The following is a 17,172-nucleotide window of genomic DNA, read 5'->3' as shown; positions in this document are numbered from 1 at the left end:
GACAACCAGGGGAGGGGGGGAAATTAAATAAATAAATAAATCTTTAAAAAAAAAAAGTGCATTGAAAAACTTTGAAATCCAATTAATCCTTCTCTTCCTTGTCCTCACATTTAGCAAAGTTATTCATTTGGGACCAGCTGGGTGCCGGGGGCCAGTGGGGGCCAGCACAGCCCCCGGGCACCGCCCTCCACTGTTCTGGAGCCATTGTTGGGGCATCTGACTGGCATGGCTCCTGGAGAGGCGCAGGGACGTTCAGCGATGATGTAAACCAGTTAACTGCTTTTTTGTCTTAGGTATAGACTCTAACAAACATCCTAGAACTTTTTTTTCTTGGAAGTGAGGTATATCAAGAACCTTCTCATAGTCTGGGATCTATTTCTTCTCTCTGGTTTAGAAGCTTGCCTAAGACAGCAATCTCTTAGTATTATTACTAAACGAACACTAGTTAGACCTCACGACTTGAGGAAGGCCCGTGCTCTCCACCCAATCCTTAACAGACTCAGGGGGTGAGGTGATTGTCAATATATCATGCTGCCTTAATGGTTTTAAAATGGGAGTTCCATTGCTTTGGTTGTCACATGCAAAATTTGGGGAGATCCTACAACCATATTATCTCATTGTTTAAAGTTGCCTCTGACTCATTTGACCCCAGATCACTGAGCCTTCTTCAAGAACTGCATTAATTACACCCATCACTCACTTCTGGAGCACACACTTGATTTGCTCTATCTTCATGGCCCCTTGATTTGGGGATGTCTCCCCCCGCCCCAGAGCCTTCATTCTGTAACATTGGGTAGAGCAGGGAGTAGAGGTGGCATTTTCCACACTCTTCTCCCCCTATTTCTCCATGCCTCTACTTTTTCCAGCTTGTAAGAAGCTCACCCAAAGCTCTACCTTCAATGTAAAAGATAGAATTATATAGCAGGTGTATTAGTTAGTCAAAGGGGTACTGATGCAAAGTACCACAGATCTGTTGACTTTTAGAAAAGGTGTTTATTTGGGGTAAAAGCTTACACTTACAAGGCCCTAAAGAGTCCAACTCAAAGTTGCTTTCTCACCAAAGTCGGTTGCTGTGTGTTGAAGCAAGATGGCTGCCCATCTCTGAGAGGGTTCAGCCTTCCTCTCTCGCAGCTACAGGCTGGTGTAGGGTTTGTTTCTTCCAGGCCTTTTCAGCTGCTCTGATCTCTTCACAAGGTTAGCTGTAAACTATTAGACAAATTGCTCATTTCTCTTCCCACGGCTGCAGGATCAAAACTGACAAAGTTCTCTTTTCTGACACCTATAGAGCTCTCTCGCTCTTTTTTTTTTTTTTTTTTAAAAGATTTATTTATTTCTCTTCCCTTCCCCGCCTCCAGTTGTCTGCTCTCTGTGTCCATTCACTGTGTGTTCTGTGTCCGCTTGTATTCTTGTCAGAGGCACCGGGAATCTGTGTCTCTTTTTGTTGCAGTGCCACTCCTGGGCAAGCTGCCCTTTTTTCGCCCTGGGCAGCTCTCCTTACCGGGCGCACTCCTTGCATGAGGGGCTCCCCTATGCAGGGAACACCCCCTGTATGGCACAGCACTCCTTGCGCGCATCCACACTGCATGTGGGCCAGCTCCACACAGGTGACGGAGGTCCTGGGTTTGAACTGTGGAGCTCCCATGTGGTAGGTGAACGCTCTATCTTTTGAGCCAAGTCTGCTTCCCTCTACTAGGCATTTTAAAGCCAATTATTTACATGCATTTAATTTTCATATCAAACCAATGAAGAAGGTAAGGTCCCAGTTCACAGGTAGGTGAGTTAAGGCTTTGAGAAGTTAAGAAAATCTCCCCAAGGTCACATAGCTCATAGATGCCCAGACCCAGAATTTGAATTAAGTCCACATAACTCCCAAACTACATTTTCCTCCTTTCCCCTTCAGGCTACCAGAAATTTTCCTGTGTTGTAGAGTCCAGTGGTTGAGAGAGGGCTCAGGTTGGCCTGGATGCAAATTAGGGAAAATTACATAATCTCTTTGAGCTTCCATTTCTGTATCTGTAAAATAAGGAAAATGATGATGGTTTGGGGCACATTAAATGGGATAATTCATGTTCAGTACTTAGCACAGTGCCCGGCACATAACATCAATAAATGTTAGCTGTAACTGTTAGTATAGAGGAGGAGAAAGAACCACAGTGTGTTTATTTTTTCAAAAAAAGATTTATTTATTTATTTATTTCTCTCCCCTCCCTCCCCCATCCCGGTTATCTGTTCTCTGTGTCTATTTGCTTGCGTCTTGTTTCTTTGTCCGCTTCTGTTGTCAGCGGCACGGGAATCTGTGTCTCTTTTTTGTTGCGTCATCTTGTTACTGTGTCAGCTCTCCTTGTGGGTGGCACCACTCCTGGGCAGGCTGCACGTTCTTTCGCGCTGGGCGGGTCTCCTTACGGGGCGCACTCCTTGCGCGGCGCACTCCTTGCGCGTGGGGCTCCCCTACGCGGTGTCACCCCTGCGTGGCAGGGCACTCCTTGCGGGCATCAGCACTGCGCGTGGGCCAGCTCCACACGGGTCAAGGAGGCCTGGGATTTGAACCGCGGACCTCCCATGTGGTAGACGGACGCCCTAACCACTGGGCCAAGTCCGCCGCCCGGCGTGTTTACTTCTTTGCTTTTGTCAGGAGCTCAGGAAGTGATGGCTCACCATTAATAGGGCCTATTTAGGACTAAGGCTGAAGGGATGGGGAGGATGGAGTGGGGGAGATGTAGGGTGGTGGTTCTGCCAGGATTGGAGAAGGGAGACCTGGACACAAAGATTAAGAATGTCCCAGTTTTCTTGAAGCCTCAGCTGGCAAACACATTTTTCTGATTGCTAATCCAAGTTGTCTCCATAGAGGGAAAATGGGATAGGTGGCAGACAGGGTGAGAGCGAGAAGTCTAGCTGTATATTTGAATTTGGAACCACGTGAATATATTAAACCTATTCCAAAAAATAAATCTACCATAGAGGTAAATGCTGGGGTGGGAACACCAAGACCTAATGATAATAATAATCCCCTTCCTTTCTCTACCCTCCACCCCCCTCCCAGCTCCAGGAGGGTTTTGATCATTCTGGGAAGATTTTACAAACGGGATTGGGACTATTTCAGTCTGACTGTGATTTCAAAGATCCAAGGGAGTATTTTAATTTCAGCCATCCTCCCTCTGAACCTGTCAAGAGTCTAGAACCAGGGCTCAGAGACTTGAATTATCTACTCTGTGGCCTGCCTTTGAGAATCTGCTTTATGAGGGTTGGTCCCAACGGCTAAATGACGTCTTGGTTTGCATTGTCTGTGCATTTATCCACGCTTTCCCAGTGTTTGAGGCAATGGATCGTTTTATCTTGTTTTCAGAAAATTCTGACATTTTATTTCTAGGTATTTTGTTATTATATTTAAGTAGTATTTTTAAAGACACTTGCATTTGAATAGAACTAAAATTGACATTTTTTATACTGATAATGTATTCCACAATTTTAATAAGCTCTCTCATTAAATCTAATTTTTTCTGTAGCTTTTCTTGCTTTTTCATGCAGGAATTCATGTATCTTTCCATAAAAATCTTGTTTTTTAAAAAAATTTACAATCCTGGTAACATTTACTAAATTAATTAGCTATTGGCAAGGCCCTCCAAAATAGATTGTTGACTGGAAGTGTGGTTGGGTGTTCTTTTCTTCCCCTTGACCTTTTTTTTTTAAATCAATTTTATTGATACATATTAATAAAGTATACAATTCATCCAAAGTGTACAATCAGTGGTATTTGGTATAATCACATAGTTGTGCATTCATCAATCATTTTTGATGCTTCAATTAGTTAAGACTCTGGGGACCTGATTTTCTAGAGTCCTTGGCCAGAGTAGGGGAGGTACATAATCCCATCTATGAATAATCAAGTATTGCCTAGATGCTGTCCTAAGGCCTTTGCATATATGAACTCATAATATATTTAAATATCACAACGCTAGCCTGTAAGTACGATTCCCATTTATAGGCAAAGAAACTGAACCAAGAAAGGTTGTCACTTGCTCAAGGTCAAGGCCTGCAGGACTAACCTTAGTCTGCCTTGGCAGTGAGCAGATGGACCCAAGCACATAAGGGCCCTTTGAAGGTCACAAAAAGTGTCCTGGGCTCCGTAGCAGCAACCCCTTGGGTCCCAAATCCCCAGTTCTTCCTTCCCTGCAGCTTCTGGTTTAGTAACCTGGAGCCACTGTGGGACTTTCTGCTTTGACCCTGGGCCATTTACTTTTTCTTTAGCCTCAGTTCCCTATCTGCCCCTGGGAAGTGGTTTAGAAAGCCAAGTCCTCTCCTAGCTTTTTGTGTGTGCTGCGCTGTGTGCTGGGGTGGGAGGCGGGAGGGCTGCGGCGTCTAGGTTGGCTCGTGTGCCCAGGCCTCCTGAAGAATCAGGGTGTATCGAGGTTCTCTCCTAGCAAAGCCCTCCCAGGTTCAGGGCCCCAGGCAGCGACGGCCTCAAGCAGGACCACTCCTCCCGGGTTTGGAATAGGGTCGCCCCTGGGGCCAGCTCCCACCCCAATGCCTGGAGCTCTAGGGTGAGTCTTTTTCCCTTGAGGGAGTTAGAGATGAGGGTGTATGCTCGTAAAGGCTTCCTGGAGGCAGTGAGAGCTGAAGATCTAGCAAGAGTTCTTGAGAGCCGCGGGGGAAGGGTTAGGGACCTCACCCCACCCTAACCCCTCACCCCACCCTTACACAGAACAAAGAAAGCATGACGAGGCTTACAGTATAGGAGGAGGGGCTGTGCGGGGGGGGGAAGGTCTGTCGACGCCAGATCGCGCAGGGTCTTCTGACTTTAGCTTTATTCTAAGAGCGATTCTGAGGGGCTTGAGGGACTGTAAAGAGGAGTTTTAGAAAGACCCCACTAGCCGCTTGGGGAATGGGTAGGAGCGAGGGCAGGAGACTATCGCAGAAAACAGTCCAACTGGAAGATGACCGAGGACTGAGGAAGGAGGCGCCAAGCATCTGAGGTTTTCCTCCGACCCCGCGTCACTGTGTCCTGTCCCTCGGTTTTCTGTGCCAATTTGAAAGGGCCCTGTAAAGGGACAGCAAGAGAGAGTGGCCGGAGGCCCCTCCTCTTGCAGGGGCCTTCTGGTCCTGGTACTAGTACTGGCAGGGGCAGGCGGGAGAACGCCCCACTGCCGAAGATGGGAGAACCGTTACCCCTCAAAAAAAAAAAAATGACCCAAAAAACAAAAAATAAAACACACATAAACCTCGGCGGCTTTTGGCAGCAGCCTCCTCCGCCCATGACCTCATGCTGTAAGCTCCCATATAGCCTTCCCCCGCCCTGTCCACACCCAGCGCCCGAATGGTGGTGGAGTGGGGGTGGGGGTGGGCAACGGTGAAGGTCTGGGTAGCGGAAGCTTATTTACCCGCGAGACTTTTGGAGAGGGGTGCAACGATTTCCCCCCACTTGAAAAAAAAAAAAAGGAAAAAAAAGGGGGAAAAATGCATGGCTTAAGTTTCCCTTGTGCAATACTCGCTGTCATGAGACGCCTAGAATCCCGCTCGAGGGGGTCTTTTTAGCCGAACCATTTTTGGTTCACGTCTCTTCGACCAAGAAAGAAGCCTGGAAATGCTGGGGTCCTGGGCCAGATGCCCCCGCACTTGGACGGACCAGTGACCGCGCCTTCGCGGGACCTCGGGGCGGTCTCGTTCCCTCGGCCCCCGGGCCGGCGCCTCTCGGCGCCGCCACCGAGGTCTGAACCCTTTGCTCGGCTTTCAGCCGGTGCCCTGCCCCCTGCTCGCAGCTGCTCTCGGTTTGGGTGCAGCGGTTTCCCCCGCAGAGGAGGAGACAGCGCGAGGGAGCGACTCCCGGCTCGGGTTTCCGCACCAATGCCGAGCAGCCCGGGCGGCCCCCGGCGGCCGTCCCTCCTCCCCGGCACCACGTTCCACAGTCATGGCGCGCTGGGGGGGGGCGGGGAGGGGAGCGCGGGCTGCCGCGGCGCTCGCGCTCCCCCCCCCCACCTCCGCCGCCCGGCCCCGGCCCCTCTCCTAGGCAACCTCCCCCCCGGCCTGCTGTGCAGAGATGGAGACCCCTCCCCAGAGAGCCCTGCCAGCGCCGCCCGCCGCACCCCCTCCCCGCCTCCAGCGGGGCGGAGGGATGGAGGCGCGCGCTGCGCGAATTTCCAGCCCCTTCCCTGGAGCCCCAGCCCCTCGTCCAGCCCCACAGAGGCCGGGGTGCGATGGGGGTGGGCGCGGACGGTCTCCGCACAGTCCGCTTAGGCCTCGGTACAACCTCTTGGAAAAAAATGAAAACCCAAACCCCAGTCGTTAGCTTGCAAAGCGCGCTACAATAACCGGGACGGCTACGCAGGAAGCAATCCTGCCCTGGTCCGGCTGCAGGGGGCAGCTTCCCGGCCACGCCGCTTTCTCCCGGGGCCTCGATTTTCCGGCGATGCCAGGGAGTCCGCACCCCGGGGCTGGCTGACAGGTCCCACGCGAGGCTGCAGCGGGGCCCGCGCCCCCCTGGCCCATCCTCGCTCAGTCTCCAAAAGGTGCAACCTCACGCCCGGGCAGAGCACGCAAAGTCAGCCGCGCACCGCCGGGAAGCCTGCGAACAATGCGCCGGGCGGCCCGCGCCCGCCGGAGCGCGGCGCCCTGGGGGGCAGGCGGCGCGGGCGGGGGCCGCGGCGGAGGGACGGCGGGCCGCGGCGCTGGACACCTTACTTCCTGCTTCCCCGCCTGCGCCCAGACCAGCTCTGCGGAGGGATATCTCTCCCCTCCTCTATCCCTCTCCTTCCCTCCCCCCTGCGCTCTCCCCCCACCCCCCGTTTTGCTTCGGCTCCCCCCCCACCCCGCCTTTCTCCTTTTGCAAGAAAATAATTTGACAGTCGATTTGCTGACAGGGGAGGAATTTGCATCCTGGATTTAAAAAAAAAAGGCAGAGAGGAGCTTGGGAACGGTTGCTAGGGGTGGGTAATGGGTGAAAAAATGGGGGTGGGGTGGGGAGCGGATAAGGAGGGTTAAGGGAGGGGGGCGAGGGTGGGAAGCAATGCAAAAGGTAAGGCCAGGTTACCGCGGCTCGGCCCCGAGTGGGCTGCGGCCGGGGGAGGGGCGAGAGATACATATGTATTTCTGTCTCCCCAGCACACCCCCTTCCCTCTAAGCGATGGCTCAGAGGCGGTGCATGCAGATGGGGAGTAAGTTTCCTGAAGGGGAGGGTGGGTGCACGCGCGCAGCCCGGCGCTGCAAATTTCCACCGGGGAGGGAGAGTGGCTGGATGCGGAGAGTTTGGAGTTGCTGGCGGCGGAGGGCAGGAAAGGGAGCAGGGCCGGGAAAAGGGGGCTGGCGGGCGCTAAATCTGGGAGTAAGTTTCCAGGATCGGGAGAGCCTGCACGCTTTCTCGCTTGTAAGTTTCTGGTCGGGGAGGGCGCGTGGGGCGGAGGCGAGGGAGGGGTGCATGTCTATAGGAGGGGGGAGGGGGGAGCAGATTTCCTGCGGGGAGGCTGAATGCATATGGAGAGTAGATTTCCTGAAGGGAGGGTGGAGGCGTAGACGGACCGAGTAAGTTTCTTGCTGGGGTGGTGGCGGAGGTGGTGGGTTGATGCTTCCGAACCCAAGAGCTTCCTACAGGGCGGCGGGGGGTGGGGGAGCACGCTGTTGGGGGTGGGGGCGAGGAGCCAGGTTCCCTGTTGGGGAAAGGGGCTTGCTTGCATCTGGGGAGTATGTTTCCTGGCGGAGCGATATTTGTTTACAGGCTGAGGGCAGTACTGTAAGTGAGTAGCGCTGCGAGGAGGCGGCTCTGACATAAATTAATATTGAAATTACCCCATCAGCTCTGTTCGCCCCCAACCCCACCCCCCAAGCGGAGACCGATCTTCTTCTCGGATTGCCTATGCACTTGTTGCAGAGACAGCCAAGGTAGGCAAGAGCTTATTAACTTTCATTAAAAAAAAAAAAATTAGTTGGAGGATGCTCCGTGAGAAGACGGGGGAGGGGGGGAAGGGAATAGTGGGGGACGGAGAAGAAAAAGCCCCCCCTCCCCCCATTCTTTACTTTCAGTATGTCAGGGCCTTCTCCCTGCTTCGCTTCTCTCTTGCCTCTCTGGGCTGCACAGCATCCCAGCAAAGGGGGAGGAGGGAGGTGGGCGCTATAATTGGCAGCCCGGGCTGGAAGGGTGGTGGTGCTGGGGCTTGCAGCCGATGGTTGCGATGTTATAAAGCCTTCGTTCTTCCAACCCAGAAACCGCAGGACCCTGGGGATGTGCCTTTGGGGGTTTTGACATGATGCACATGTGTGTGTATGTGTATGTGCCTGCGGGCTCTGTGGGGCTCGGGTACCCCCCAGAAGTTAGTGTGGCCACCCCGATGGGAGAAATGAAGTGTGTAAGGGAGTAAACCTGCTCCTTCGGTCCTCAACTTCAGTTTGGGAGACTGAGAAGTTACTACTGGTGGTCTGAGGAAGTATTAAACAAAAACAAAACAAAAACACCCATTCACGGGGCACGGAGAGCACCTGGCTGGCAGCCTTTGGCCATCACTGGGCTGGAGGCGGTCCGCCTGCCATCCTTAGGGTAAAAGAAAAGGCCTTCGGCTTCCTCCGTGTGCCTTCCTCTGGGCTGTTAGAGCTAGCTTTGTGGAAACTCTCTGCAGACTAGAGGCAGCTTTGGCAAGTGGACGCATGGAAGCGGGTTGCTCACAGCCTGGCTGAGCCTGTGAAGTGCATGGAAGTTGTGCTTAGGAATGACGGATCCAGGGATGACAGAAGAGTTCTTTTAAAAATGCCCCCTGGAAGCCAGTACGGGTGCGCTTTTCAGCAGGCCTCGGAGGAGAGCTTTGAGAAAGGAGTTTTGAGTTGTTCTAGTTGGTGCCAACCTTCTGCCTCAGTTATCCTTTCAAGAAGGGAGTCTGGCGATGGAAAATGTGGCTTGGAAGACCCTTGGAAGGATAACAACAGGAGTCTTCACCACTTGACTAGTTAACTAGCAATCCTTGCCTCTGATTTCCTGGCCCTCAGCCTGTGGATTTCTGCAAGTGAGTTGTAAGTCCTGGCTGTCAGGTACCCACCCTTGATTGTGTTGGGAGTTTTAACCTTGCCAGTTAAATTTTAGCGCCAGAAGGACAAATCCAGAGATGCTTAGTAGGGCCAGGAAGGTAACACAGGCAGTAGAGTCCACTGAAGTTTGGTTCTGGAGACAGGCTCGATTCTAGCTGGGGGAAAAAATGAGTTTTAAAAAGCTCTCTGCATGCTACTAAGGGATAGGTGGTTTTTCCCCCCTTCCTGTCATCAGATTTCCAGATTGAGGATTTGATATTTGTCAGCTTTTGGAAGTTGAGTTAATAGGAATTGAATATTATTGTCACTTATGAAATGTTCCTAATTAGGCATTAATTGAACAAATTAGCTATTATTTTTACCAGCTGAAAATCTGAGTCTGGTTGGTATATATACTGGGAGGGTAAACAGAATCTTTATGTATGTTTATCCCAGAGTAGTGGAATTATTTACGTGCCTAACCTCGAAACCAAGAGCAGTCATTCAGTTTTTTTCCCCTATATTTATGAGATTTATTTTATTTGTTTTGCTTCGGTCATTAATCAAGTCACAGTAGCTTTTTTTCCCCTCTTCTACCGAGAATGTTCTTGTGGTAATAAAGGTTTAAAGGCCCATGAATCATAATTCACTCTTTTTAAAACATTGTGGTGATTGTCAGGATTTGACTTATAAGAATTGATACCCAGAGGTAAACGCATCTTTGAGACCCTCCTTTTTAAGCATGTCCATTTTTGCCAAAGGATTGTTTCGAAGCCAGCTTGACATTTCAAAAGGAGTGTTTCCCTTCTGCTTTATAGGCGTTGAGAAGATTAATTTTGCAGGTTCCATAGTAAACATGGGTCTTTTCACAGCTTGGTAAGCAGGCTTCCACATAGCAGGCATGTGTTAATATCACATAGCATTTATGTGAGCTTGCTGTGAAAACAGTTGTTCTGCGAGCTGCGTGGAAAGCACTGTTTTATCTCCTGCGACCCATTTGGACTTGTGACTTTTGTTGAGTTTGGTGCTTTAATTGTATAATAGGGGAAAGGCTAGTGTTATTTATTGCTTATGTAATAAAATGTCACAAAAATGAAGCTTATGAATAATGTTCTTTTTCTCCTTTTTTGGGGGTGGGTTGGTTGTAATAACCAAAAGCATCGGTTTATTGGAAAATATAAGTAGTCTCCATAAAGTTGGTTAATCATAAAGTGATAAAATTGTCTTGCATTCAGTAGTTGGCTCAAGGTGGTATAGTATTTGTAAAGTGACAAGGAACTTTTAACATGGTTTGATGCTCAAGGCAGGGGGAAATGGGTAACTGGAAAAAGAAGGCGAAGTAGAGGGTACCAATTTCTAGTCATTTCTGGACTTCATTTAAAAAAAAAATCTTAAAAATGCATAGTTTGATCTTCGAGTTCCCTTCCAGCTCTGAAATTTTGTGACTCTAAGGTCTTGTGGAGAGAGGTCTCAAGAGGTCTTGACAGTCTCTTCCTGGGCCAACGGCCAAATTGCTTCATGGGCTTGAGTGAGTTGATTAACTTCTGTTTTTGTCTTCTCATGGAGAGAGGGGATTTGTACCTTGGTGTTCCAAAGAGGTCTCTTAAGCGGCCTAGTAATCTTGGCTGCCAAACGCAAGGAAATACCTTTGAAAGTCTGCCACGGTCTTGGGGGAACAAAGTGCATGGTTGATTCCCAATTATATGTGCTAAAAAAGAGTGGGGCATGTAATCCCAGGCACCAAAAATAATTTCAGTTTGTCTTGGAAGTTTCCCCTCCAGCCAGATGGTTCACCTGTCTAATTATGCTTGGTAAATCTAAGGTTAATGGATCTTCTGTTATTCCCAGACGGTAGAAGTGGGAGACTGAAAGCCCAGTGTGTCTTTACCCCTTTGGGATTTGGTTTATATTCGCAATAGTGATCCTAATAGTCATAGTGTATTACTGTCACTTCCGGGATATTGTGTATTTCACCATGGGCATTTTTTTGGGAAATGGTCTTGATGTTTATATTGATGTTGAACATTGACATGAAAAGTAAGGGTCTAAACAAGCGGCTCAGACTCCAGGCGGTGTAAGTGTGTGCAGATTGTGCTGCTCTAAAGGCAGTAGAATCAGGCTCTTTGCATTTTTAACCTCTTAAAACTATGGCTGAAGGAGGAGGAGAGGCCTGGAATCAGCTGAGATCTTGTGGGTTCATGATATTTCTGAATTTGCATATTGGAGGGGAACCAATGGAATAAAGGGGAAAGTGAAACATAGTTGATTTTTTTGTGGGGAGTGGGACACAAGAGCAGCTGGCATTGTTACTGGCATGCTTTTCAACTGGGGTGCCGTGGTTTCTTAAAGGAATAGTATAGTTTTAGTAACATGAACTTGATCCCATGGCTCTCTTAATCTTTTCTTCTGGGCTAAAGAAAATACACAACAAAAAGCCTCTGATGTATTTTCTAAGAATTTTTAAGTTCCCAGGTGCTTATAGGGTCTTCTGGTTAATTTGGGTTTACTGAGATCATTTTTGCTTTTTCTTCATAGAAGACAACAGGCTGGTGATGGGACGATATGCTGAGTTGTTGGGCTACTCTTCATTCAGCAACAAAATTTGGGTGGGCAGAGAAAGGGGGAAAGAACCTGTCGATCTAAATGGCAGTGATAATTCTGGGTTGGTAAAACAAGGTGACAGTTATTTAAAGCCATAAGTGGTCCTGGTGTTAATCATTCATATATTCAGCAGCTACTTATTGAGCACCTACTCTTTGCCAGGTTCTGGGAATATGTCAATAACTATCACCTCCCTCTCTCTGCCCCTATACCCCACAGCTTACAGTCCAGAGGAGAGACAGACTTGTAGAGAAATAAATGCATTGCAAAATGTGATAAATGCCATGAAGAGAACTTCAGGGAGCCTCAATCTGGACTTCCTTAGCTAGAGTGACCTGGAAAGGCCTCTCTGAGAATTGGGGGTGGGTACAGACAGAGGTCCTAGGAGGAAGAGAGCCAATGCAGAAGATTTGGGCTTTTGGGGGAACTACAAGTGGGAAGGGGTAGACAAGAGGGGAGGAGAGGGCAGCATGAGCTGTGGGCCTTGGTAAGAGGTGGGTCTTGAAGTGTACTGGGAAGCCACTGACATGCTCTAACTCAGGTTTAAAGGGAATTGCATTGGCAGAGAGTGGAGTGGAGAGGGGCAGGTGTGGAGTTAGGGAACATAGTAAAGAAGTGACTTGGAGCGTGTTGGCTGTGGAGGTGACAGGAGGTGAATGGCGAGGAGCCAGTGTGTGTGAAACCTGCGTTAGAGGTAGAATGGGCAGGGCTGGCGGAGGGATTTGGAGAGGGCAGGAAGGCGTCTAGGAGGATGGTGAGGTTTGTGGCTTGAGCAGTTGGGTAGATGGTGGTACTCTTTGCTGAGATGGGGAAGATTGGGAGAGAGAGGGGGGCAGAATCAAGATATTTCAGTTTGGGCTAAGTGCACGATGCCCATGACCCCTCGAAGCAGAGAGGTCAAGTAGGCAGGCTGATAGAGCAGTCCAGCGCCAGAGGGCCAGTTAGGCAAGAGGGAAGAGTGTGGGAGCCATCGGTGTGGAGGTGGCACTGAAGCCAGGACTGGATGAGGTCCCCTACGGAGCTGAGAGAGCGAGAGAGGGAGAGGGGGAGAGAGAGAGGGAGAGACAGGGAAAGGCAGGGTGAAGCAAGGAGGTGGGATGTAATGCTCCAACTGTTTCCTGAGGGTGATAAGGGAAGGACAGAAAATTCACCATTGGCCTTGGTCAGTGGTGTGAAGAGCGGTTTCAGAGGGTTTCAGAGGAGCAAGGGATTGGGTAGGAGCACGATTGGGGAGGGATGGGAGGGAAACGGGAGGTGAGGAACTGAGAATAGCATATATAGACAACTGGGGAGCCAAGTTTGACTATGAAAGCGGGGCAGAGAAGTAGAGTGGTAGCTGGAAGGACACATTTGTAAGGGAAAGTGTTTTTTGGGGGGAGGATGGGATATTAGTGTGCTGAAGGGAACGATCAATGGAGTGGGAGTGATTGCCTAAGAGAAATGGCTTGGGTCAGTTGAGCCATAAACCTTAAGACAGTCTCAGGGTCTGTTCTGGTCTCCTGCTTCCTGCCATAACGGGGGGGGGGGGGCGGGGTGGTGACTGAGAAGAGTGAAGGTGCAGGTGAGGGGCTTCTGGGGCCACCAGATGCTGCCCCTCCAGGCTGAGGCTGCATCGTCCTTGGGAAGGGGCTCCGGTTCAGGGCTTGACACCAGCAGCCAGGGACTGCACGGGTTAAGATTGCATCAGAAATCATACTGCATCTTTCTGAACATTTGACTGCATTACAGGGTGCAGAGAGGAGAAAGAGCAGATTCTTTCTCTCGGGGAAAAGAGTCTTCAGTTAAAGTAATTTGGGCCTCGGATTCGATTTATTTGAAAACCATGATTAGAAAAAGACTTCTGTGATTTTTCAGCCCTTTTCAAAAGTAGGTGGGCACTGTCATGTGTTTTGAGCTAGAAGCTTGGAGGAAAAACCAGCAAACCGTTGCCTGTCCGTCATGTGGCGTTTCACAGAAATACCCCGTAGACGGCCTTGTGAACCCCAGCATTGGGGTCTGCGTGGGAGGCAGGTGGGTTGAGAGGCTCTGGGTGAGGAGAGAGTCAGAAGACCCTGGCGGGGGTAGGTCTGCGCTGGACGGCCCAGCCTCCCAGCCTGTCCCTGCGTCTGTAAGAGGAGGGCGATGCCATCTGCTGCCTCTCCTCTCAGAGTTGTTGTGAGGCTCCAGTCATAATGTACGGAAAGTGCTATGTAAACTGTAAGGCATCGTCCTCAGTCGGCAGAGGTCAACTGATCTTCAGTCCCTTTTCCAGCTAGAAGGCTTGACAGCCAATGAAAAACGTCCCTTAGTTTCCCAACTCTTCTGCTTAACTCACTGTTCACCCTGGCCACTCCCTCATTCCCGCTTTGTGGCCCCTTTCATTTGGAATTTTCGTCTCCTGTGGTCCCTTGGGTGAAACTGCTTTGTTGCCAAAAGGCTGCCATCAGAAATCCTGGCTGTGAAATGCCAATCAGTGTAGGTTCAAACTATGATCCCATAATTCAGAATTTGACACCTGCCCACCCAAAGGGCCAAATGAACCTGCCCGCCTCCCCTCTCCTAAAGAGCCATATGAACTGGATGCAGGGCAACCTTGAACCTACCCAAGAAACTGGACTGCTCCCATGGTTTTAGTAGTCTTTTGCACTCAGTATTTGTTTCTCAAGTGAGGGCTGTTCTATGAAGCTAAATCTATCTAAAAGTTGGTCCGAAAGTCATTTCCACTTTTAAAAAACAGCCTGGGGGAGCGGATGTGGCTCAAGCGGTTGAGAGCTTGTTTCCCACACGGGAGGTCCCAGGTTCTGTTCCCAGTGCCTCCTAAACAACAACAAAAACAAGCAACAAACAAAACAAATGAAAAAAACAACTCAGGGGAAGCTGATCTGGCTCAGTGGTTGAGTGCTGGCTTCCCACATACTAGGTCCTGTGTTCAATCCCTGCACCTGGTACCTAAAAAAACAAACAAAAGACAACAATAAAAAAACAAAGCAGCCATGCGTTTCACTAATTGGATCTCTGGCCTCTGCCTAAGATGGTGAGACTTGATTTATTATTTATTATAATTTCTTATATAAGAAAACTTTAAGCATATACAGATGAAGAGACTAGTATAATAACTTCCTTGTACTTATCGCCCAGATTCAGCCGTTAGGTTTTGACACGCTCATGGATTTCTTCCTATATTTATATAATAAATACATGTTGTCAGTTTTGAAAGATCAGTTGATCTGATATCAATTTGGTTTCATAGAGGGGAAAATAATCAACAAAAAATCAGAGAGAGAGGAAATGGATGCTGTCTTTGAAATAACTAGCATTAACTTAGCATTTTACAGGTCCAAAGTCTCTTATTTTAAACTTATAACGACCCTTAAGGGTAGATATTACTTTCATTTTACAGATGAGAAAACTGAGGCTTAAGAAATAGAAATGAAAAAAAATTTTTAAAAGCAATTAACACAGCTCTACATGCCCAGTCAGTATCCAAAGCCCTGCTTTAATGCCAGAATTTGAATCCTATTTAAAATTTGTGTATTTCAAATAGATAATGCTATACGGTATTAAGGAAGAATGTGGTACAGAATATATGTAAAATATCGTGGAAAACAAGATCATCTGGGAATTTGGAGCTTGTAACCCCAATGACCTTAGCTGAAAATACTCAGATGATTTACGCATGTTTTGGGCATTACTTTGTAAAGAACTTGTGTTGTCTGGCTCCATGATTCTAGGGCACACAGCTTGAAAGTTGCCTCGTAATTAAAGCCAAGATTTGACTTTTGCATAGCAGGCAGCTATTCTCCATCACCCACCCCTCTCATCCCTTCTTTGGGCCCCTTGCTGGAGTAACGTGGGCAGCCCCGTGTTGATTTCTAGACGGCAGGCCTTTAGCTTCCAGCCTCTAGCTTTGGATGTAACTGGGCCCTGAGCAGTTTGCTACCTAGGAAAGAATTTTTGAGGGCCCTTGGGGGCTTTGACATAGCAGCTTGCTCCGAGGGTCCTTTCTTAGGGCCCTAACCTCCTACCTTGGAAAGGAGAGTTCAAAAAAGAAAAGAAAAAAGAGAAGATGGCGTTGATGCCCACAGAGTTTTAATAGGAGTGTCGTTTTGAGTTCCCTCTGTTGTCATCACAGTGGGGGATAGCAAATTCCCTTAAAATTCAACTCAGGGATACCAGTAATGAGGCTGATTCTGAAGTATTGGGCTTGTTCACGTTTCTTGTATAATCTGGTGAATGCATATGAGCGCAGGGGTTTTCAGGGGAAGCCACAAGTAGGTAAGGACATTTCCAAGCCTCTCTCATTTTGAAGAGTCTGAGCTTCTTTAGAAGCCAGTATGGAATTCCAGCGGCTTCGCTGTGCAGACAGACACTCGTTGCTCAAGTCCTTCCCAAGTGCTCTGTGGCCTGACTGTGGGGAGGACCTGGAAGGGGATGTCCTTGGGGCCCTGCCGCCCTTGGCTCTGGGGCTGCCATTGTCCCATCCACTGCCAAGTGTGTCTCATCATCACACCTTCCACGGAGTGTCTCGCATGCCTTCAGGCCTTGGAGATGGGAGGGCAGAACTGGGTCATGGCTCAGCTTTGTGTCCCCAGCACCTAGCACAGAGCCGGGCCTTAGTAAGTGCTGTGTAAATGCTCACCTGTTTAAGAATCAGTTCTTTTGTTGTTGTTTGCTTGCTTGCTTTGCGTCTAGTTTTCTCCCTGTTGGCTCTTAGTGAAGAGAGAAACCCAGGCCTCCCTTGCCACTGGGGCCCGTTTTGCAGCTGAAGGAGACTGGACTGGAGAAAGGTTGCCTCCCGCCCTTGCCTTCCGTGGCCTTTGCAGCCTTTCTCTGGCGTGGTTTAACTGAGCTCTCGAATGCAAATACTGCCCCATCCCCCATCCCTCTTAATAAGTGACATTTTGTTAAATCAGTTATTCAAGGCCTTATCTGTATTTCTGTCTGTGCTGGCTTAGTCAAAATAGGAAAGAGAGTGAATATTAGATTTCTTCACCCGCCCCCTCCTCCTTGCCCTCTGAGCAACTCTACGTAAGATTTCTGATAGGGGAGGGGTGATGTGTCCTTGAAGAAGTAAAAGCTGCTTGCAGAAAAAATGTGGAGGGCTTTGACTTGTAGCGAATGCTGTTTTTCAGCAGCTGTGATTTTTCCATTTTTCTTTTTCTTTCTGTTTTGATTAGTGGAACTCATTGTGCTGGAGGGTTGGGTTTGTGCTGGGGGAGGGCACGCAGGGAACAACATTTACTGGGAGAGCTGGAGTCGGGGAGGGGGAAGGAGAGAAAGGATTTATTGAAAATATATGTCTACTTCTGCTATGATGGAGCGGCAGGCATGTAAAAATGCAACAGGGAAATCATTATTGTGGTAATGTAGGCAGAGCTCCTCTTTCTTATGAACAGAGCTTAGCCCACGTGGAGGAGGGGGCGGCCGAGGGGGCAGCCGGGCTGCTTTGAGAGTTTGGGGTATTCAATAATAGCAGAAACTCCGGGGCTTGTCCCCCAACCCCCTTCTCCCCCCTCCAACTGCCTTCTCCTTTCTTTCTTCAATCAGTTTGTACCCTTTTTAAAGCTGCTTGTTGGTTTTACGGTCTCCTTCCACACCCCTGCCACCCTAAAG

The 17,172-nt window shown here is 49.2% G+C and overlaps 1 protein-coding gene across 18 annotated transcripts in view; it reads left to right on the top strand.

Moving 5' to 3' along the window:
• The first annotated feature begins 6,695 nt into the window (after positions 1-6,695).
• The window catches only part of TRERF1 (transcriptional regulating factor 1), a 204,156-nt gene continuing 193,679 nt past the window's right edge, over positions 6,696-17,172 (top strand). For 6 of the 18 annotated variants that reach the window (XM_058306744.2, XM_058306742.2, XM_058306737.2 and 3 more), the window contains exons 1-2: positions 7,122-7,354; positions 7,782-7,866. The gene's annotated coding sequence lies outside the window, so the exon portion shown is untranslated. The other 12 variants (XM_071218454.1, XM_058306743.2, XM_071218453.1 and 9 more) reach the window with 6 other exon arrangements.

The sequence above is a fragment of the Dasypus novemcinctus genome, chromosome 11 (genome assembly GCF_030445035.2).
Source record: "Dasypus novemcinctus isolate mDasNov1 chromosome 11, mDasNov1.1.hap2, whole genome shotgun sequence".
Taxonomy (NCBI): Eukaryota; Metazoa; Chordata; class Mammalia; order Cingulata; family Dasypodidae; genus Dasypus; species Dasypus novemcinctus.
This window is presented reverse-complemented; position numbering and strand designations above follow the sequence as displayed.